The sequence below is a fragment of the Mobula hypostoma genome, chromosome 17 (assembly GCF_963921235.1).
Source record: "Mobula hypostoma chromosome 17, sMobHyp1.1, whole genome shotgun sequence".
Lineage (NCBI taxonomy): Eukaryota > Metazoa > Chordata > Chondrichthyes > Myliobatiformes > Myliobatidae > Mobula > Mobula hypostoma.
In genome coordinates this window covers 11,343,989-11,367,004 of record NC_086113.1, presented here as the reverse complement: position 1 = coordinate 11,367,004, position 23,016 = coordinate 11,343,989, and the positions used below count along the sequence as shown (strand labels likewise).

Here is a 23,016-nt window from a genome sequence, read left to right as displayed (position 1 = left end):
TCTCCAGAAGAGGCAGGAGGGCCAGATGGACTTTCTCTCTCCTGGGACATGTCTCCTCCTCTTCAACTTCTCCAACAAAATGACCATCATAATTGTCCTACTGTTCACTTCCAGAGCTATCGAAGCGTGGATTTCTCTATCCGTAACATACAACGTACCTTCCACTGGACACCACTGGAACATACTGATGGGAAGCTTTAATCAATTAGAGAAGGTGAAACCCATGCCAATCTAGTCTAACCAGGGTTTGAGTATTGAAGCTGCAGAGTGTTTGCTTAGTATCTCCAGATTAAAATCAAATTATGACAATCAGCAATTAGGATCAAAATTGTGGACTAAGATAATATATTCAGTTAGGTTAATTTTATTATTTCATGCTTGTTTGCACCCTGACCAAAGTTTCTCAAGAAAAATAAGATATCTGAAGGAAAATAAGATAACTATCAGTAAGTTGCAGAGTGGAGATAGATGGATAGGACAAAGAGAATGTCTCTGATTGGATGAGAACAGCGTTCAAACTTGGAAAAAAAAACTAACATGTTTCTTCTCTTTCCCAGTACTGTGCTGAAATGTTTGCTGTCTTTTTCTAGAATTGTTTCTTGACCTGAGTGTTTCTAGGATTTTTTTTAGTTCAGTTTCCTAACAAACCGCAGAGTTTTGATTTCCTTTCATTGACCAGTCAACGTTGTTTTCAGTTCATCTTCTGCGACTGATTAATGTCTCCTGTCAATAGATGCCGGTAGGCACTGTTCCAATGATAGCAGAATACTGCCAATAAAGTGTGGAGAGAAAATTGAACCAACAGCTTTTATGTTGGGCCATAAAATGGTTGTTAGACCTCTGGATTCACTGAGATGATTTGTTGTAACTGTTTTTGACTCTGGCTGCTCTCGGCACACTGATATAGATACTTATTAGTTATCCAGCAGTGTGATTGAACTGTACTTCTGCCTTCTTATATTTTCCACTTCCGGTCCAGTTTAACTTGTTGCATAGCCAATGGACCTTCAAGTATAAACACCAAGGTTCTATGACGCCTTGAATATCAGGCCCCTTAGATAAAAAGGTACTATTGAAGGGCCTCAGCCCAAAAAGTCAATTCTGTATTCCTTTCCACAGATGCTGTCTGACTTGCTGAGTTCTTTCAGCATTTTGTTTGTGTTACTCTATGAAAGAATGTGCTGGCATTGGAGAGGGTCCAGCGGAGGTTCACGAGAGTGGTCCTGGAAACAAAAGGGTTAATGCATGAAGAGCATTTGATGGTTCTGAGCCTGTACTCGCTGGAGTTTTGAAGAATGAGGAGGGATCTCATTGAAACCTACCAAAAATTTGGCCTAGATAGAGTGGATGTGGAGAAGACACTGCTAAAAGTGGCAGAGTCTGCGACCAGAGGGCACAGCCTTGGAACAGAAGGACCTCCCTTCAAAACAGAGATGAGGAGGAATTTCTTTAGCCAGAGGGTGTGAATCTGAGCCACAGACAGCTGTAGAGGCCAAGTCATTGGGTATATCTAAAGCGAAGATTAGTAAGGGCATCAAAGGTTAGGGGGAGAAGTCTGGAGAATGGGTTTGAGAAGCAAAATAAATCAGTCATGATCGAATGGCAGAGCAGACTAAATGGGCTGAATGGCCTAATTCAGCTCCTTTGTCTTATGGTCTATCAGCAGTTGTCCATATAATTGCACCATGTCTTCAGCTCCCCCAGGAATGCTCAAGCCAGCTTAAAAAAGCCCAAGAATTGTTTTCAGATTCTAGTTTTGCAGTCTAAGGTAAAGCTGGTGTGCTCCTTCTGGCTTAATTAAATCTGTGCCCCCGCCAGGATATCCGGAATCCACTTTATGATTGCTCCCTCCTTGCCTCTACGCATACACGATCTGCTGACTAGTACCATAATGGAGCCAGGTGATTTCTTGCATCTCTGTCTAGGGAGAGAGAGTGGAGATTTCATACAGATGGCACCTGCTACTTCTTTGAGGAATTAAGGTCTGCAGAAAAGTTCGGCATAAGCCTTGGGTCTGTTCATCTTTGAAGTGAGGTCACGTTGGGCACAAGTTGAATTTCTTCATTAATTTGCTGCACCTCTAAAAGATTATGGGGCGAGGATTGGTGGCACTGCTGTGGAATGCACCAGCGTGCAATGAAATAAGATTGCTTGAAATAAATGAGGGTGAACACATTGAATGGGCATTGTGATTTACTTTACTGTAAGGTCTAAAAACACTCCACAGCCATTAGGTAATGATGCTTTCTCCGCCTACCCTACCCCCCTATCCACAGTGATGGGGAAAAAACATGTACAGTATTTACTTTATGTAAATAGGAATTTCTATCATTAATGAGCTCGGGGCACGTACTGATCCATTCTTCCATCTAATTTGGAGTATTTCTATAAAATGGCAGCAAAATTGACCTACAAAAACTTGAAAATGTTAAAGATCACACTGAGCATTTCTTTATATTTCCCCTTAATTATGTTGTACCTTGAACTGGCATTGGACGGGAATCCAGTGTGAAGAAATAATCAAATGTTATTGGATATATTGCAAAAATACCTGAATTAAATAACTTTAGAACACACATCATGTAAATTCCATCAAACATTAGTGTCCTAACTATTTGAGCATCCGTGAGATTTATCTAAAGTAGTAATGGCGCGATGAATTACTAAATGAATGATGATGGTTGCATATCTCACTAGCCTGAAGTGTTAATGAATTGAACAAACCAGACTCGCTTGCTGGCTTATTTCGGCATAAATTTCACAGTCTTATAGGCAATTTGCTTAAATCACATATACTGTGATTGAAAGGAATTTTAAAAGAGAAAAAAAAAAGACTTGTTATTTTTATGAAATGATTGAGGCCATGGAAAAAGTTGTAGAACGAAGCTACAAGCAGCTACCTCACACACGTAGTTGAGGTGATGTAAATTCATTGACTTTAGTTTGGCACATGGAATTGGTCTTGGACAGAGTTTTGGATTATCCAATGCACAATGTAATTAAGGGAAAATTTCACATAGAGAACATTGGGTGGGTGGAACATGCTGCCGGGGTGGTGGTAGAGGCAGATACGTTAGGGGCATTTAAGAGACTTTTAGATATGTACATGGTTGAAAGAGAAGTGGAGGACTATGTGAGAGGGAAGGGTTAGATTGATCTTGGAGTAGGTTAAAAGGGCGGCTTGACATCGTTGGCCAAAGCGCCTGTACTGATTAAAGATCAGGTGGTATAAAGACTTGAAATGTTCTGCTTTTGTCTTTTGGTGCTGAACCTAAGTCAGTTTTCTTGTGTTTGTACAATACAAGGATCCTCAATGAAGTAAGTAGGATGGTCATTGGTAGGTGTAATGCAACCCCTCCTGCTCTATCCCAGCCCGTATCGTAAAAGTACTCATCATTTCAGTATTGTGTATTACGTTCAGTTAAGGTCATTTTCCTTAATCATAGACCATTGCAGCTTTTTATGCTAGTTTGAGTTGCAGACATGGTTATATCACACTCTGGTTCAACCACACTTGGAGTATTATATTCACCTGTTTTCATTACAGAAAAGATGTGGAAGCTTTAGAGAAGGTGCAGAGGAGATTTACCAGTATGCTGCCTGGATTGTGGAACATGTCTTATGAGGAGAAGGTGAGTGATCTACGGCTTTTCTCTTTGGAGGAGAGGACGATGAGAAGAGACTTGATAGAGGTGGATATGATGATAAGAGGCATTGATAGAGTGGACAGCCAGAGACTTTTCCTAGGGTGGAGATGACTAATAGAAAGATGGCATAATTTTAAGGTGACAGGAGGAAAGTATATGCGGATGTCAGAGGTAGGTTACACAGAGTGGTGGGTGCATGAAATATGCTGCTAGTTGTGGTGGAAGAGGCAGATATATTATGGACAGTTAAGGGACTCTTAGAGAGGTGCATGGATGAAAGAGATATAGATTGCTATGTGGAAGTGAAGGGTAAGATTTATGTTGGAGCAGGTTAAAAGGACAGCACAACACCATGGGCTGAGAGGCCTGTAGTGTGTTGTACTGTTCTATGTTCAGATGACTGACATTAAATTAATACCCTGCCATAGAAGAAGGTTTACGGGTGGCGGTGGTAGGTATTTACCTCCAGTGTGTTTCACGATGATTAATCAGTGTGTTAGAAATGGGATTCAAACCTTCCTTTATTCTTGTTCTAAGTAGTTTAAGTAGAATTTAGTAAACAGGTGAAATAGCCTGATAATTTATAGCACCCTGAGTATAGTTCTGGGACTTAACCTTGGCACTTTCACAAGTTCTCCAGATTTAGCAGGTGAGATCCACACCCCTACAGTGTCATGGCAGTGTAGTGATTAGCATAATACTTAACAGCACAAGGACCCGGGATCTGTTCCTGCCGCTGTCCGTTTGTATGTTCTCCCCATGACCGCATGGTTTTCCTTCAGGTGCTCTGGTGTCTTCCCACAATTCAAAGCTGTATGGCTTAGTAGGTTAATTGGTCACATAGGTGTAATTTGGTGGTGCGAGCTCATTGGGCTGGAAAGGCCTGCTTTTGGTATCTGAAAATAAAATAAAGTGCAGTAATACTGTGCCACAAAACAAACACATAGCATGCATCCTATTAGTATTGGTTTATTATTGTCTCATGTACAGTGAAACACTTGTCTGGCATACTGTTTATACAGATCAAGTCATTACACAATGCGTTGAGCTAGAATAAGGTTTGATCACCGCGGTTTGTGGATTGAACTTTTTTTTTAGAAGACTCTGAAGTTCATGTTATATGTGTTTCTGGTTACTCCTTTTTTATTTGCGATTTTGCGCGATGTTGACTGGGGCAGACTGGCTCTGCGGCCTGCACTCAGTGAACATCACAGAGTTGTATTGAACTGAACTGATCATTTCTGGATAGTTTCACGGACTCTGCGGCTTCACGCTTAATATTCTGTGTGTTGTTCACTTGTTTTGTGCCATTTGTGCAATTTGTTCTTTTATTTGCGCATTGGGTGCTTGATGTTTTATTTGAACGGTTCCAAGGTGTTTCTTTGTTTCGTGGCTGTCTCTGGGAAAGTGAATCTCAGGGTTGTACACCGCTTGCATACTTTGATAAATGTACTTTGAATCTTTGAACAATGCAGAACAAAATGTAAAAGCTGCCAAAAATGTGCTGTGCAGAAGAGTGGAAAAATATTTCCCCATTCCTATTTCCCTCTCTCACCTGGTCTCCTTACCTGCCCATCACCTCCCTCTGGTGTTCCTCCCTCTTTTCCTTCCATGGCCTTCTGTCCTCTCCTTTCAGAGCCCCTTCTCTATATTTCTTCCATCAATTAACTTCCCAGCTCTTTACTTCACCCTTCCCCCCTCCCGGTTTCAGCCATCACCTCACCTTCCTCCCCTTCCCCCCACCTTCCTGCTCTGACTCCTCATCTTTTTTTCTCCAGTCCAGATGAAGGGTCTTAGCCTGAAATGTTGACTGGACTCTTTTCCATAGATGCTGCTGAGCTCCTCCAGCACTTTGTGTGTGACACCACTAACTAGTATATCTTTGGACTGTGGGAGGGAGCTGGATCACCCTGGAGATAACCAATGCATTTCATGGGGAGGATGTACAAATTGTTTACAGACAGTGGTGGGAATGTAACCCAGGCGTTTGGTACTGTAAAGTGTTGTTGCTAACCACTACACTACTGTGCTGTCCCAAATGGGTAGTGTTTGTCCATTCCACTGATTCACGTGGATTAAAGACATTGTGTGTCCAAATGAGAATGATCATGGGTTATGGTGTTGTATCCTCGCTAACCAATGTTCTTTGCATTACTGGATATACTGACTGGCCAGATATTCCTTTGGCTTACTGAACATGTGAGATCTTCACACACAATCTACACACCATCAGTCATTGCACTCAGCATCACTCATTGTAACTAAACTGCTAAGAGTTAATACTAAATTAGTCTTTATTTCTTTTAATGAAATAATTGTGTTATTGAATCTTTTCTAAAGGCAATTATTTTCAACGTTTGTCACAAAACTGTGATGGGAAGTAATGCTAATAATGTGACAGTGGTGATAGAAAATAACTCACTGTGATGAACTAAAATCTGAAATGATATCTGATTTTGTAGTAATTCCCAAAAGTAATCTGCATTCAAATACAGAAAGACAAAGGCACATTCAAACAAACACAATATACTCCAGGAACTCAGCAGCTCAGGGGGCATCTATGGAGAGGAATAAACAGTCGATGTTTCGAGCTGAGACCCTTTATCAAGACCGCTGATGTTCTGATGAAGCATTGACTGTTCATTCCACTCCACAGATGTCACCTGACTTATTGAGTTCCTCCAGCATTTTGTGCGTGTGGTTCTGGATCTCCAGCATCTGCAGAATCTCCTGTGCTCGTTCACATTCAAACAAAACATGTTCTTCCTTTTACCAAATGAAAAGCTTTAAGGTTAATTTTCATGCTCCAGAATAGCAGCCTCAGAAAGTTACTTTCCCCAAGCAGTAAGGTTAGTCAACGCATCCACCCACCTCTACGTTATCATTTCCTGTCAAAGTCACCTTATGTACAGACACTCCTGAGCCAAGCATCACTTTATGGACATACAATCAATCTACGTATATAAGCTATCTTATGTATTTATATTTATTGTGATTTTTATTATTATATTCTTTATCTTATTGTGTTTTTTGCACTGTATTGGATCCGGAGCAACACACAACAGTGGCTATATTTTATTCAGAGTTTGAAGAGATTTGGTATGTCACCAAAGACACAAAACTTTCTACAGGTATACCGTGGAGAGCATTCTATCTGGCTTCAACACTGTTTGGTATGGGGGTGGCGGGTGGGGGGGCACTGCACAGGATCAAAATAAGCAGCGGTGAGGCCACACCTGGAGTACTGTGTGCAGTTTTGGTCTCCAAATTTGAGGAAGGAAATTCTTGCTATTGAGGGAGTGCAGCGTAGGTTCACAAGGTTAATTCCCGGGATGGCGGGACTGTCATATATCGAAAGATTGGAGCGACTGGGCTTGTATACTCTGGAATTTAGAAGGCTGAGAAGGGATCTTATTGAAACATATAAGATTATTTAGGGATTGGACACGCTGGAGGCAGGAAGCACGCTCCCGCTGATGGGGGAGTCCAGAACCAGAGGCCACAGTTTAAGAACAAGGGGTAGGCCGTTTAGAACAGAGTTGAGGAAAAACTTTTTCACCCAGAGAGTGGTGGACATATGGAATGCTCTGCCCCAGAAGGCTGTGGAGGCCAAGTCTCTGGATGATTTCAAGAAAGAGATGGATAGAGCTCTTAAAGATAGCGGAATCAAAGGTTATGGGGATTGTGGATGATCAGCCATGATCACAGTGAATGGCAGTGCTGGCTCGAAGGGCCGAATGGCCTACTCCTGAACCTATTGTCTATTGTCTATTAAAATTGTAAACTCATTCAGCTCCATTGTGGGCACCAGCCTCCCCAGCATCCAGGGCATCTTCAAGAAGCGATGCTTCAAAAAGGCAGCGTCCATTGTTAGGGCCTCCATCACCCAGGGCATGGCCTCGTCGCATTGCCGCCTTCAGAGAGGAGGTACGGGAGTCTGAAGACTCACATTGAACAGTTCAGAATTAGCTTCTTCCCCTCCACCATCGGATTTCTGAATGAACACTGAACACTACTTTACGACATTTTCTCCTCTTTTTGCACAATTTGCTTCACTTAACTTTTAATGTATATATATTTACAGTTTATTATTATGTATTGCATTGTACTGCTACAGCATAACAATAAATTTCATGGCATATGCCGGTGATATTAAACCTGATTCTGATTCTTAATAATTTTCTTCTTCTTTACACTTGTGCACTGGAAATGCCAGTAAACAATCTCAAATCTCGAATCTTGAATAGATCTAGTCCTGTATTCGACCCTTGGATTGAGCAATCCATTGATAAATGCACATAAAATGACTGTTTAATTTCATAAAATAAATTTCAGAATCAGGTTTATTATCACCGGCATATGTCATGAAATTTATTAACTTAGCAGCAGCAGTTCAATGCAATACATGATAATATAGAAAGAAAAAGTAGATTAGTAACTCAATTACAGTAAGTACAACATATATATATAGAATAGATTAAAAATAGTGCAAAAACAGAAATAGTACACACAAAAATGAGTTAGCAGAATATCCATATCAAAGAGTAATGTAGAAAATATTTAATATGACAACAGCTGATGCTGAGAAATGTAGACATTCATTTAGAAGATTTTTAATACAGCGGGTGCTCACCAGGACAAATGGGCAAAAAAAAAACATTGAATGCAACTGGGGAGAAAGAGGACGCTCAAAACATGCTGTGAGAGTTTATTGTCTGATCATAGAAAGCATGATGGGTCTGCCTCAGTCTCTACTGGGAAACAAGCTTATCCTTTGTCACTGAGTCTTCTGGAGTTATGTGAAAATAGCAGATATGAATTCAAACACAAACCAGTCTTCAGTTCTTATTATAAATTGCAAGCAGTAAAGTAAATTTAAATGGGCCCACAGACTAAGAGATTGCATCAGCCAAATGTCAAGACAATGCAGTTATGTTAATTACCCTGCATCAACTATGGGTTTAAGGAATTTGCAGCATTGTAAATATCAATAAGTTCAGGGAAGTGTCCAGGCCAAGGGTGCTTGAACATTCAGAGGTATCTCCCATTGTAGATACGTAATTCAAAGGAAGCATCATCAGTCCAAAATATTGAATTAAATGATGACATTGTAACCATTAAAACTCTATTGAATCACCTACTGTTACCTTTAATCTTAAAGGTATAAAAATGTGATGTACTTTTGGGTTTGTGGGAGTCTACCAAGATGGTGTTCAGGAGAGTGTCTGTTTGTCATGATGAATAAAGACATTTATATCAACAACTACAGTGCCTTTCTGGTGACTTTGATCACAGTCACAACAATCGTCGGTCAGACTGTAATGTTTAATATGGGTTAGTTTCTGAACAAAAACCATCATGGACAATCCCAAGCCTGGCTGTTAAAGAAGGAGGGTTGGGCATGAGACTAGAATGCCCCCCCCCCACCATCCCGTAAAAACGCAGAGCTACAGAAATTCCAACAGCAGCTCCAACATCCTCAACCCTGGGAGACAAAGGCTACACCAAGCAGATGGGCTGCACCTGGGGATAACTTGAAAACGTGGCCCAGGAGGAGTCTATCCTGTTTGTTATACTCAAATATATGAGTGCATTATATACAGTATATCAGTGTAAAACACAGTGGCTTCTTTATCAGGAACACATGTACATCTGCTTATTAACACAAATATCTAATCAGCCAATCAGGTAGCAGCGACTCAATGCATAAAAGCATGCAGATGTGGTCAAGAGGTTCAGTTGTCGTTCAGGCCAATCATCAGAAAGGGGAAGAAATGTGATCTAAATAACTTTGACTGAATCATCTTGGGTGCAGAAAACAAAAAGCATCCAAGTGAGCAGCAGTTCTGTGGGCAAAAATGCCGTGTTAATGAGAGAGGTCAGAGGAGAATGGCCGGACTGCTTCAAGCTGACAGGAAGGTGACAAAAACTCAGTGGTGTGGAGAACATCTCTAGTAAACACACAACACGTTGAACCTTGAAGTGGACAGGCTGCAGCAACAGAAGGCCACAAGCATACACTCCATGGCCACTTTGTTAGATAAAGGAGGTACCTAATAAAGTGGCTACTGAGTGTAGCTAGGGATATTTCTTATGTGTTGATGCAGCAGTGGAAACTAACTAACAAGTAACTGGGTCACTGCAGACGGAAGCTTAAACCAATGACAGCGGAACAGGAAAAAAGCCTGCACCTGATTATTCTTATTTGCATTCGGGTTATGCCATGGCCCATTTATAGGAGTCGATAAAATATCCACCTTTCCACAGCACGGAAATATTTGAATTAAATTTTCACAGACTGCAGGGATTCATTTCATTATTTTACCTAAAACATTTACAAAAACTAAAATTGTGCTCAACCTAAAGCTTCAGCATAATCACGTGGTTATGGTGGATTTAAACACTGATTTTTCTACATCAGATGTTTTTGTTTGGAGGGAGATGTAATTCTTGAATTTCTCCCAGCATAATTTCTTAATGTTAAAGATTTTTTTTATATGGGAGTTAACATAAATTGAATGTCAGAAGGTCTTTTTCACTTAAATGATCCAAATATTAAAATTAATAGCTTTCTGCTGCTTTTGTACAATTGGAATAACAGTTTGTGATTTAATATGGAATAAAATGCATGATTTAATTGTGAAATGTTTGGGAATTCAGTGCAGGTGAAATGCCAGAAGGACTGGACTGTCTATTTAGCAGGAGCAGCTGGCAGGAATCTTAGTACAGCATAGATTTTAGAATGCAAGTTGAAATATGTAGCTTCACTGTAACATTTGTATTTTTTATGGTAAGTTAGCATCCCCGTTGTCTTGTTAAAATGACAGATTGAATTGGAAAACCATTAATATATCGGGTTTTTGCAACCTGCCTGGATGAGAACAGGACATCTCTTTTACACTTAGCACGTAAACAATTGCATGGTAAAAACAACCTTGAGCACTGTATGTTTTGTTTTAAGCCATAGACTAGGAGACAATATTTCAAGTTAATTTTTAATGAGGACTGAAAGGATTCACTACTAATCTGCCCTATCCATTTGTTTGCATGTTACTGTGTCTGCAGTGGTGTTGCATATTAAAGAATTGGTTTGATCATGCACCTTTTAGATGTATTTTAAAATAGAGGTCCTCTTTGCTGAGGTCCTAAGGTAGGTGAACATGATGGTTTTTGATATTTTTAAAGATTAAATTCTACTCCCAGTGATAAAGAAAAACAAAATATTTTCTTTATCAAATAAATATCAAGAAAATATCTTAATTGAAATCATCATGGTAAATGTTATTAATTTAATGCAGAACAGTTAACATGCAGTATAAAAGAATTGGAAATATGTCAGAATTAACCCTTGATTCTTAAAACACCTTCTCAAAATCTGACCTGTCTTTTACTCAGATGCTATGTGACTCACTGAGCAATGTTTTTGAGTTTAACACTGGTGGAAGCAGATTTGCTTATGATTTCAAAAAGAGAATTAATAAGGCACTTGGAAATCAAAGGTTTGCATTGTCATGGGAACTGTGCAGAGGAATGAGTTTGATTGGATAGTTTTTCCAAGTGTTAGTACTGATACAATAGGTTAAATGGCTCTGTGTACTGTATCGTGCCGCTCTAGGAAGGTTTTATTGGGACTGAAGTGACCTGAGACAGCTGCTTGCATAAAGGCATTGACTTGATGTTTACCTGATGGGAATATTTCTGAGGCACACGCTGATAGATGGGGAAGAAAGTGAAATATTTGAAGCTGTGCCATCAAAATGTTGAAAATAGGAAACTGATACATTATGAACTAAACTGAAATAAATAATTTTCAAGGATCAACATTATTTGCCATATACATTTACATGTATTAGGAATTTTCTGTGGTGTGTTGTTGCAACATGCAACAAAAATGATAGTTCAACATTTATAAAGAATTATATAAAAATAAGTTAGGGGTAATGTATGGATATGGAACTAACTGTGCATGAAATCATAAATTTCAGCATGTATTTAAAATGTAAATAGCATTATAAAAATAGTTTAAAGTGTTTACAATGTGGTACAGTGATGGGGTAATAGATAGAGGGGGTGAGGGGGAACTAGAATGGTTGATCAGATTAACTGCCTGGGGGAAGAAACTTTTAAGATGGTGTGGTTTTTATTTTAATAGCCCCAGAGTGGTTTCCAGAAGGGAGTTTTTGGAAAAGGCAGTTTGCAGGGTGGGCAGTGTCTGCAATGATTTTTCCTGCTGCTTCATTGTCCTGGACACGTACAAGACCTGCAATGATGGTAGACTGCAGCCAGTGATGTGACAGTACGATGTATTTTTCATATATTGCGAGAAAATGCTGCTATAAACTAGACAGTAATGGTAGTTCATTTGGAAATTATTCTTTTCATTTTCACTCATTTCTTTCCAATATACTTCCATTTTCCATGTCCTATGATTCATGCTGCAGTATGACACCTTGAACATTATCCAAATGCTCCTCCTCCATCTTTATTTTGGCGGAGACTTATGACGCGTATTTCAATATAGATAAGGGATTTCATTGTACCCAAATCTGGCACATGCTGTTTTCAGCATAGCCTACTGAACAGTGACCACGAAGTGGGGACCTTGGTTGCCAGCACTAACAAAGCAATGGTTACCTCTCATGCTCCCCTACCCACGGTTTCTAACTGGAAGTTGATATCTATGAATTCATCACAGTCATAGAGTCTTAGAACATTACAGCACAGAAACAGGCCCTTTGGCCCACCTAGTCGATGCCAAACTATTCTTCTGCCTAGTCCTACATACCACTCCCATCCATCACCACTTCCGCTGGCAGCTCATTCCACTGTCACCACCCTCAGATCCTCAACTCTTGGCAACATCCTTATAGATTTTCTTGCACTCTTTCATACTTTTTGACATTTTCATCTTTCCTGTAGGTAGGTGATCAAAAATGCACACAATACTCCAAATTAGGCATCACTAATGTCTTATACAGCTTCAACGTAACTTCCCAATGATGTACTCAATGCTTTGATTAGTGAAGGCCAACGTGCCAATTGCTTTCTTTATGACCCTATCTACCTGTGACACCAGTTTCAAGGAATTATGAATCTGTATTTGCAGATTCTTTTTGTTTGGTACCCACTTGTTTTCTATAAATAAGGACCACTATTTGATTTATGTGGGCCCAACTAAACTATGTCTGAATGTGTTAGCATCATTCAAAGTGAATAAACTGCATCTTTGCTGAATTATAAGTGATCAGTTGTGAGGAATTTAATTTTATAATTTAGTTAAAGGGGGTTTAAATAGATGGTAGTTCTCTGCGATTGGTTGTGGGTCAAGTGACTTGATATCACCCTAGTGATATTTATCTTATGAGTCATATGTATAGACATTCTTAAGAGAGGAATAAACAGTTGACATGACAGACTGAGATCTTTCATCAGGACTGCCAGTCCCGATGAAGGATCTCAGCTTGAAATGTGGACTGTTTAATTCCTTTCCATGAATTCTGCCGGACCTGCTGAGTTCCTCCAGCAGTTTGTGTGTGTTGCACAAGATTTCCAGCATCTGCAGAACCTCTAGTGTTTATGTAGGCATCTTTGTACCATCAGCATGTATTATGAATAAATATAACATTCAGCAGACTTTCAAAAATGGTGGAAGTGACAGTGGGAGATTATTTTGTATCAGAAGTTTTCAAAATAAAATAATCCTCCACTGTGTGTAAGTTTAAGTGTGTAATTTCTCCCAGTTAATGAGGAAACAGACATTCTGAAACAATTAGAAAATCAATACAATGGATTCTGGTTATTTGGGCCATCGGTTAATCGGGACAACCGCTTATTTGGGACAATTCTTAAAGAACAATAAGTAATGGAGAAACAGTCGGGATTCTTTTCATTTATTTGGGATGCTATGCTGCTTAATTGGGGCAGGAGACTGCTGCCGAAGTTTCTAACTAGCGTTAGTTCTGTGCACTTGTTAGACACTGCACTATGCTTAGAGCCAATAGTTTTTAAACAGCGTCAGTTACATGTGTGTTCAAAAAGCAGTGAATTTTGTCACTGATAGTTGGCGAGAGGTAAGCAGTAAGACAATTCAGAACTGTTTTGCTCACTGCAGTTTCAAGCACTCAGGCTTGGAATTACCAGAAACAGCCAGGAGTGAAAATGAAATGATTTCACTACTTCAACAAGTTAGGGACTATGAAGAATTTGAAGGTATCGGCAATCATCTTGCTTGTCACAATGAAAATGAAGATTTTGAGGATACAATCATCAAAACATTGTGTGAACATAGTCCATTATCTGCACTAAGTGTTTGCACTGATTTTGTTCACTTACAGTCAATCAAAAGAATACAGCAGTGTACATTCGATGAATTCCTCCATCGATAACTATCAGGAACTACAGTTTTATAATATTGTAGAAGCATTATTAGTGTTCTAATTTGTTCTAAATTTCCACTTAAATACATAAATTGTTACTCAGTTAAATGATAGCATGTCTTTTTTAAACCTTTTTAACTATTTCCATGAAACTTCAGTTAATTGGAGCAGCCACTTAATTAGGCCAAAAATTGCCAGTCCTGATTAACTGTAATTCACTGTTTTTCTTTTTGCACACTGGGGGGAGTTGATGTTTTTCTTTGAACGGACTCCATGGTTTTCTTTGTTTTCTAGCTGTCTGGAGAAGATAAATCTCAGGTTTCTATACTGCATACATACTTCGATAATAAATGTACTTTGAATCTTTGAATTTGGGTGGTTTCCCACAAGCCTACTCCCTTCGCTATCAGGGGATTGTTCTTTAACCTTTCTGTCCTTTTACCTTTTCCTTCATTCCTCTTCATTCTACATTTGCAACAGAATTTTGTACATTAATTAAGCTGGACTGGAGCTTAATGAGAAGCCACCATTTTGTTCCTATATAATCCAAGTGATAACATTTCATTCTTTTTGATTATGAGAAGCAGGGAGCGACTTAGCTATTTGAATGTGACTAAAATGTGAGTTTAAATAGTAAAGGGAATAATATTGGAATAGCAGCAGATTCCCCAAAAAACATTTTGACATAACGATACCCTATTACTGCAACTCACCTCAACCAAATTAATAATGTTATAATATAATTCCTTGTAAGCAATTTATCAGCGGTCTCTTGATAAGCCCATTACTATTTTAGTTTTAATGGAAATAGTTCTTCTAAATGTGATGATATATAAAATATGCATTGTGGTATAACCATAAAAATGATCGGAAATCAGATAACTGACTTATCTATTTAATAAAATTGCAGTATGTTTAATTCTTAAATTGGGAAAAAAATAAGCTATAAGAAGTCCTTGATAGAATCCATGGAGCCCTCAACCATTTTAGGGAAACATTACAGAGCAAGAGTAATTTATATCTATATCACTGGGAGGAGAGACAGTATTATTGATAAACCTTTGCTCCACCTGCCACAACAGGCAGGATTTCCACCTATGATAATTATAATTTTATTTCCAGTTTGCATTTTGATATGTCGGTCCAGTGCCATGATGAGGCCACTCTCAGGTTGTTGGTTAGTCTCTAACCTGAGGACATGACATCGAATTTTCTAACTTCCAATAATTTCCCTTAACCTCTCCACATATTGTCTTTTTCCATTTCCCACTTTGGGCCCCCTCTTACCCCTTCCCTTCTGTTCACCTGCCCGTTACCTCCCTCCGCTGCTCTTCCCCTTTCCCTTTCTCCTTTCTTATTCGATCTTTCTTCTTCAACTCTTTAGTTCTGCCCATCACCTCCCAGCTTCTTACTTCATCCCCTTCCCCCACCCACCCACCTTCCGCCTCAACCAGCTTCACTTATCACCCGCCAGCTGGTACTTCACCCCCCCCCACCTTTTATTCTGGCTTCTACCCCCTTACTCCCAAGCCCTGATGAAGGTTCTTGCCCCTGAAATGTCGACCGTTTGTTCCTCTCCATAGACGCCACCTGACCTGCTAAGTTCTTCCAGCATTTTGTTCTGGATTTACAACTTCTGCAGAATCTCTTGTGTTCATGAAAAGCCCGATAAGCCTGCTGTTAATATTCAACAATAAATGTGAAGATAAGACATTCAGTTAAAATATGATCATTCAGAAAGAAAAAATCAAATCTTTTTCTTTCCTTAGCAAGGTCCTTAGAAGCCTAAAAATTGTATATATTATTATTGAGACAGGGTATACTTCACTAAGCTGTGGATTTCTCAGGAATATGATAGTTAATCTTGGCTAAGCGACATCTTTCTTTCAGAACTTCTCAAGCTGATTATCCCCATCTACCTTATCCCACACAATCACGGTTTCTGATAATGTCATTACAAGAGGTGACCAGGAACGACCATGGTTATCAGAATCAGCTTTAATATCATTAGTATATGTCATAAAATCATTACTTTTCAACAGCAGTACAATGCAATACATAATTATAAAACACTATAAATTACAATAAGAGACAGTACTGTGCAAAGGTCTTAGGCAAATGTGTGTGTGTGTGTGTATGTGTGTGTATATATATATATATATATATATATATATATATATATATATCAAGTGTCTAAGACTTTTCCACAATATTGTGTTTGTCAACGTGGAGCGGAGAACGAATTTGTAAATCTGGCGGGAGCAAAGCATGGACCGAGATGAGGAAAATCTTCACACAGAGAGTGGTGAATCTGTGGAATTCTCTGCCACAGGAAACAGTTGAAGCCAGTTCATTGGCTATATTTAAGAGGAAGTTAGATATGGCCCTTGTGGCTAAAGGGATCAGGGGGTATGGAGAGAAGGCAGGTACAGGGTTCTGAGTTGGATGATCAGCCATGATCATACTGAATGGTGGTGCAGGCTCAAAGGGCCGAATGGCCTACTCCTGCACCTATTTTCTATGTTTCTATGTTGGGAATGGTGAGGGTGGAGCAACACCTGAGGGGTGTGGGACAGATGGAAGAGGAGGAGTGTCAGGATTGGGGGGTGAGGGGGGTGCAGACACACCCAGCCCCGAGACACCAGCCAAGGTCATTTGATTCCAAACAACTGGTTTATTGGTAATTACACAGTGTCTCCCTGGTGCTTCCCTCTCCTCTCTTTTTCCCCTTTCCCAACCGTGATTTCCCTCTTAATTAATCAAACAAGTAGTGCAAAACGAGAAGGAATAATAAAATAGTGGAGTAGGTGGGTTCATTGCCCATTCATAAATCTGATGGTGGAGGAGAAGAAACTGTTCCTAAGACACTGACTGTGTGTATTCAGGCTCCTCTATCTCCACCTTAATGGTACGGATGGTAATGAGAAAAGGGCACATCCTGGTTCACATATAATAACGGTCACAGGTTTCTGAAGATTTTGTTCTCCAACCAGCATGAAATTCTGTTAGGATGGAACAGTGACTATATGGCTAAAGTGATGTGCTTTGGGAGAAGCAAATTGGTTGTCCATAGAAGGAAAATTTGGTTCTCGTGTTGGGAACGTGCGAGATGCAAACGCTCAGAGTTTGCCCAGTAACAGATCATACAATTTGTCTGCTAATCACAAATGCATTATCCTCAATGGGAGCATAACAATGCTTAAAAAGTTTATTTTCTACTTTCTTTTATTGCTTAAAATGATTCACATAAAGGCAAATGGATACAAGATATTAATACATAATGACACAGCAGACTTTCTTTATGAGACTAATATAACACATCTTGTTTATAGCTTTCTAACAAAAAGCCAATATAAAATACAACCTTCTTAATCTATCTGTTCTCTCTATTAAATAAGCCCTCTGTTCTGTTCCAAGTGCAGCATTTGTAACCAAGGGCCCTTTCAATGGATCTTTGACTGACTAGAAGATCATAAAACAAACTCTTTAAAATTGAAGTATATTTGCCTTTACAATTTTTATCACAAAACATATCATTGGTTTTAACATTTGTCAGAGCCTGATATACAATCAACATTCTGTAGAACTTAATGTGAAGCACAGTAGAGTGATATTTATAAATGCTGACCCATAATGGCCAAAGTATGAAATGTCTGTCAAAAATAAAGCTTTGTTTTGCTACTTTTGCATGTACAGCAGTTTTATTTAGCATCCACGGAAGTGATACCATTGTGGGTTTATACATGCTTTTCCAATTAATATTTATTTGATGGGTTTTATATTCTAAATTATTTTCAATGCTGAGTGACCATCAACTTGTAAGTTAATTTTGGAAAGACAAGTTATCACCACTGTCTCTGCTATTTATCACACTTTCGTTAAGTGCAACCAAGTGGGCTAACATTTAATATTGTCCAAATTGGTAACCATCTCACTGGCTTAGAAGAATAACTTCATGTTATTTAGAAGCTTTAGGAAGGTTAAAATATGCCTTTCTGCCTCTTCAAACATACACATTAATCCCTGGACAATAAAGCAGGCCCATTCCAAGCCTCTACCACGTCAAGTCTCTAATTTGTTGCTAAGTGGTGCGTGATAATGGGCTGAATTGACTTGCCTCCCTACAGGGAAGTGCATCACTTCTGATCATTTCACCCCCTTAGCTCGGTGTCAGACTGACGCACTGAAATGTGGGGCTTTGTAGTGTTGAAATGTACAAAAATAATATGTATCTGGACCTCCGTCAGGTTGATACAGATTGAACAGGTATACATCGTTCGCTTTCAGCTGCTATAATTAAAGGAGATTCATTTGAGAAAAGAAATATTGAAGATCTGAAACATAAAGGGCGGTTCATTAGCGCAGGGGTTAGCATCATGCTATTGCAGCAGCTGGGTTCAATTCCACAGGGCGGATACAAGAGGGTCTTTTAAGAGGCTCTTAGATAGGTACTTGGAGCTTAAAAAAGTAGAGGGCTATGCGGTAGGGAAATTCTAGGCAGTTACTAGAGTAGGTTACATGGTCAGTACAACATTATGGGCCGAAGGGCCTGTATTGTGCTGTCGATTTTCTATGTTCTAGCTGTCTGTGAGGAGTTTGTACAATCTCCATGCAGCTATGTGGAATTCTCCTGGGTGCTCCAGTTTCCTCCTCCATTCGAAAGATATTCAGGCTAGTAGATTAACTGATCGCGTGAGTGCCATTGGATGGTGCGGTCTTGTGGGCTGGAAGGGTGCTGTATCTCAAAGTTATTTATTTATTTATTGAGACAAGACGTGGAATAGGCCTTTCCCAGAAATCCCCGGACTTAATCCTAACCACGGGACAATTTACAATGAACAATTAACCCACCAATCGGTAAAGGTTTGGATTGTGAGAGGAAACCTAACCGGTCATGGGAAAAACGTAGTAACCCTTTACAGGCAGTGGCAGGAATTGAACCCGGGTCACTGGTACTGCAAAGTGTTGTGCTAACCACTACGCTACCGTGCCCGCCCCCAATTACATGCAACAATTAACTTTACAAACTGCTGACACCCCTTTAATACTTCCTGAAAACGCAACTGCTCACAAGAAGAACATGGATTTGTGATATACCACTCTATGTTACAGAGCACATTTCAAAACACACTTTAAATTGTTTTGAATATTGCAGGCATCCTGGTAACAGTTGGTTTGAGTAATAGCAACAGAATTAATTATACTTCATTTGCCGTCTTTAACAGTATTGACCAAACTTAAGAACAAATGAGAAATGCTTATCAAGCTTGAAGAAACTAATCCATCAGTGGCACAATTTAAATTCTATGCAGTTCACTTATTAATCAAAGTAGCACATACTATCCTATCTCCATTTCCCATTAACAGTCATTAAGCATCAGTGCTGATTGAAGCAATTTCTTTTTGGCTCACAACCTCATTTCGCCCAGAACCTTCTCTACAGGAAAACAATATTACAGAAAGAAAGAGAAAAGTGGGAGGTACATATTTCTTGTTTTGACCTTGACATCTTTCACACACACAGAAAAAACAAGAGAAAGCTCTGTTGACAACAGCCTACCTGCCATCAAGGGCATTCTGTCAGTGGCCACTTTATTAGGTACCCCCTGTACCTAATAAAGTGGCCACTGAGTGTATGGTCGTGGTCTTCTGCTGCTGTAGCCCACCCACTTCAAGGTTCAGCTGGCTGTGCATTCAGAGGTGCTCTTCTGCACATTACTGTCGTAATGCGTGGTTATTTGAGTTACTGTCACCTTCCTTTAAGCTTGAGCAGGTCTGACTATACTCCTTTGACCTCTTTCATTAATAAGGCATTTTCCCCCACAGAACTGGTGCTCACTGCATGCTGTTTTTAAATTTTTTTGCACCATTTCATGATTGTTGTTCATGGAAACCCCAGGAGATCATCAGTTTCTGAGATGGTCAAACTACCCTATCTGGCACCAGCAATCATTTCACGAAGTTCTTTCCATTCTGGTGCTTGGTCTGAACAATAACTGAACCTCTTGACCATGCCTGCATGGTTTTATGCATTGAGTCGCTGCCACAAGATTGGCTGATGAGATATTTGCGTTAACCAGCAGGTGTACAGATGTACTTAATAAAGTAGGCATCGAGTGAAATGTGCTGGAAAGAAAAGCCAGCAATGTCATAAAGGATCCCAGCCACCTTGCTCATGCACTGCTTGTCCCACGCCCATCAGGAAGTGGCTATGTAGCATCCATGCCAGACCCAATAGACTCAAAAGCAGTTACTTCCCCAAGGCATCAGGCTGATCAACATCTCCACCCATTACCCAGCCCACCACCCTTGCCGTACTACATACACATCACCCAGCATCACTTGACGTAGATACAGTCTATGTGTATAACAGGTAGTACCTTGCGCTTTATAGGATTGCTTATATATTTATATTTGTTGTGTCTTTATTTTGTTTTTTAATCATGTTCTTTATGTTTATTGCGTATTTTTATGCTGCATTGGATCAAGAGTAACAATCACTTGGTTCTCCTTTACACTGAAGAATGACAATAAATAACCTTGAACAGCAAATGTAAAATCTGCAGAAGTTGTCAATGGCAGTTTAGACAATGATATCTTTGAGCTCGTGTGCTCTGTTACTTGGTTTGTAAACTGACTACTAAAGCAGCATCTACTCCCAAATTCGGTCTGCTGTGTTGCTTAGTTCGGGTAAAAGCACAATCTCAAGACACCTTTAGAGCTGTTAATAACTGGGGAAAATGTACATGAATCAAACTGTGTCCTAAATGCTGTGAAGATTGTACAGAACAGTGTAAAAATAGACAGGCACACTGCAAAAACATCTTAAGTTATGTATTAGTGTTAGTGTTTTGTGTTCTGTAAATGATTCACAATTTGTGTGATGCTACATAAACTGCTACTAATTAGTGACATATCGGCTTTTGTAATTAGTATCTATGTATATCCAAGCATCGGGTCAGTAGTAGATAATTTATACTCAGACAATATTGTTGAACCAATTCAGCCTCAGGCAAGTCGCTCTGCTGGGCATTGAAGGCCACACATTGCCGAAGAGGTAAATCCATCTCTTTCAAATGCCAGTGCAGAAATTTATTAGAGACAAAGCAACATTTTGACCAATATTATATACTCACCAAAAGGTTATATTTAAACAACAGGGCCAGGGGCTCAGACAAATGGGCATTCAAGTCTCAAATGTGAAGTCGGTGAGCCCCAGGGTTCTCAGTTTATTGAATTCAGCCGCATGAGAAACTCCATAACTCCTGTGCTTGGGTAGCAGAAGACGACATCGAAATATTACATGAAAATAAAAAAACCTGCAGATGCTGCAAATTGCTGCTGGCCTGCCGAACTTTTGCAGTACCTGTGGAAAGGGAAACAGTTAGTATACTTGGCCTGTGATCTTTCATCAGAATAGTCGTCCTTGTCATCGTCATCATCACCATCGTTATGTGCTGTGTCGTATGATGTGGACGGTCATGGTCTCCGTGCCCATGATTGTTCTTGGCAATTTTTTCTATGGAAGTGGTTTGCCATTGCCTGCTTCTGGGCGGTGTCTTTACAAGACAGGTGCCCCCAGCCATTATCAATTCTCTTGAGAGATAGTCTGCCTGGCATCAGTGGTCGCATAATCAGAGCTTGTGGTGTGCATCAGTTGTTTATACGACTAACCCGTGGCTTCACGTGACCCGGATCGGGAGGCTAAGCAGGTGCTACACCTTGTCCAAGGGTGGCCTGTAGAAATCAACAAGGGATTTTAGCAGATGCTGGAAATCTTGAGCAATCTTGAGAAATCATCTTTAGTCCTGAAGATGATTTCACGATTGAAGTGACTGTTTATTATCCTCTATAGATGCTGCCTGGCTTGCTAAGTTCCTCCTGCATTTTGTGTGCATTTGGTTGAAATTGAAAAAGTTTGCCAAATCTGAATATACAATCGTAAAGGGAAGGAGGCCCACAAGATGATATAATTGTGGAAGGAAAATAAGATCAAGTAATTCTAATGATGATACATGATGTTGTTTTTCTTTACTTTTTATACACTCAATTTAGAATCAATTCAGCCTTTGGAAAGTTACGGAGAAACACCCCTTTACTCTAGCCTTAAAAGCTCAATGCAGCCTTGAAATAATACCTTGAATATTCAAAATGTTCTTAAAATAGCAGGAAGGCAGCACCAGGAATAAAAAAAACAAATTTACTGTGAGTTTGTATTTCACTGTCTGCTATTAGTAGAAATAAACAAAAATTGTTAATAAGATCTGATTTCTGACACAAATCTATTTCACGATTTTCCTTATGACAGGGAAGGAGGCCCTTCAGCCCACTGAATCTGTGCTGGCTCTGTACAAGTCATTGGCATGGCCGCATTTTGGAGTATTACGTACCGTTTTCAAAGATTCAAAGTACATTTATCATCTAAGTACGTTTGCAGCATACAAACCTGAGATTTGTCTGTGGCAGGAAAGAAGTGTTCTACCTGAAGGAAGTGCAGGAAAGATTTACAAGGATGTTGCCAGTTTTAGGGAGAGGTAGGCCAAGCTAGGCCTTCATTCCTTGGAATGTAGGGGAATGAAATGTGATCTTAGAGAAATGTTTAAAATCATGAGAGGCAATGATAAAGTAGGTGATAAAGCAATTCCCCACAGGGGGCATAGAGTTAGAGTGAGAGGGGAAAGATTTAAAAGGGACCTGCGAGACAACGCTTTTCAGGCAGAGGGTAGTAAGCTGTCAGAGGAAGTGGCTGAGGTAGGCACTTGGATAGGCATACAGATAGGAGAGACCTGGATTGAACACTGGAAGCTGGGTCTAGCTAGGAGGACAAGGTGATCGATTTGGACTTGTTAGGCTGAAGGACAGCATCCATTTTGTATTGCTCTAGGCTTCGGTACTATCTCCCTGCTAATCTCTTTGTTGCCGAGGGAAGACCTTGGTGAGTGGATGGTTAAATTTTGACAGCTCGTGGTTAACTTTCAGTCTCGTTCACCTGC

General features: G+C 39.7%; 1 long non-coding RNA gene across 1 annotated transcript in view; it reads left to right on the top strand.

Moving 5' to 3' along the window:
• Window positions 1-3,564: 3,564 nt before the first annotated feature.
• LOC134357842 (uncharacterized) overlaps window positions 3,565-23,016 on the top strand; it is a 113,332-nt gene continuing 93,880 nt past the window's right edge. Inside the window, exon 1 of the long non-coding RNA XR_010020738.1 lies at window positions 3,565-3,632. This is a non-coding gene — a long non-coding RNA (uncharacterized LOC134357842). The remainder of the gene's footprint in view (window positions 3,633-23,016) is intronic.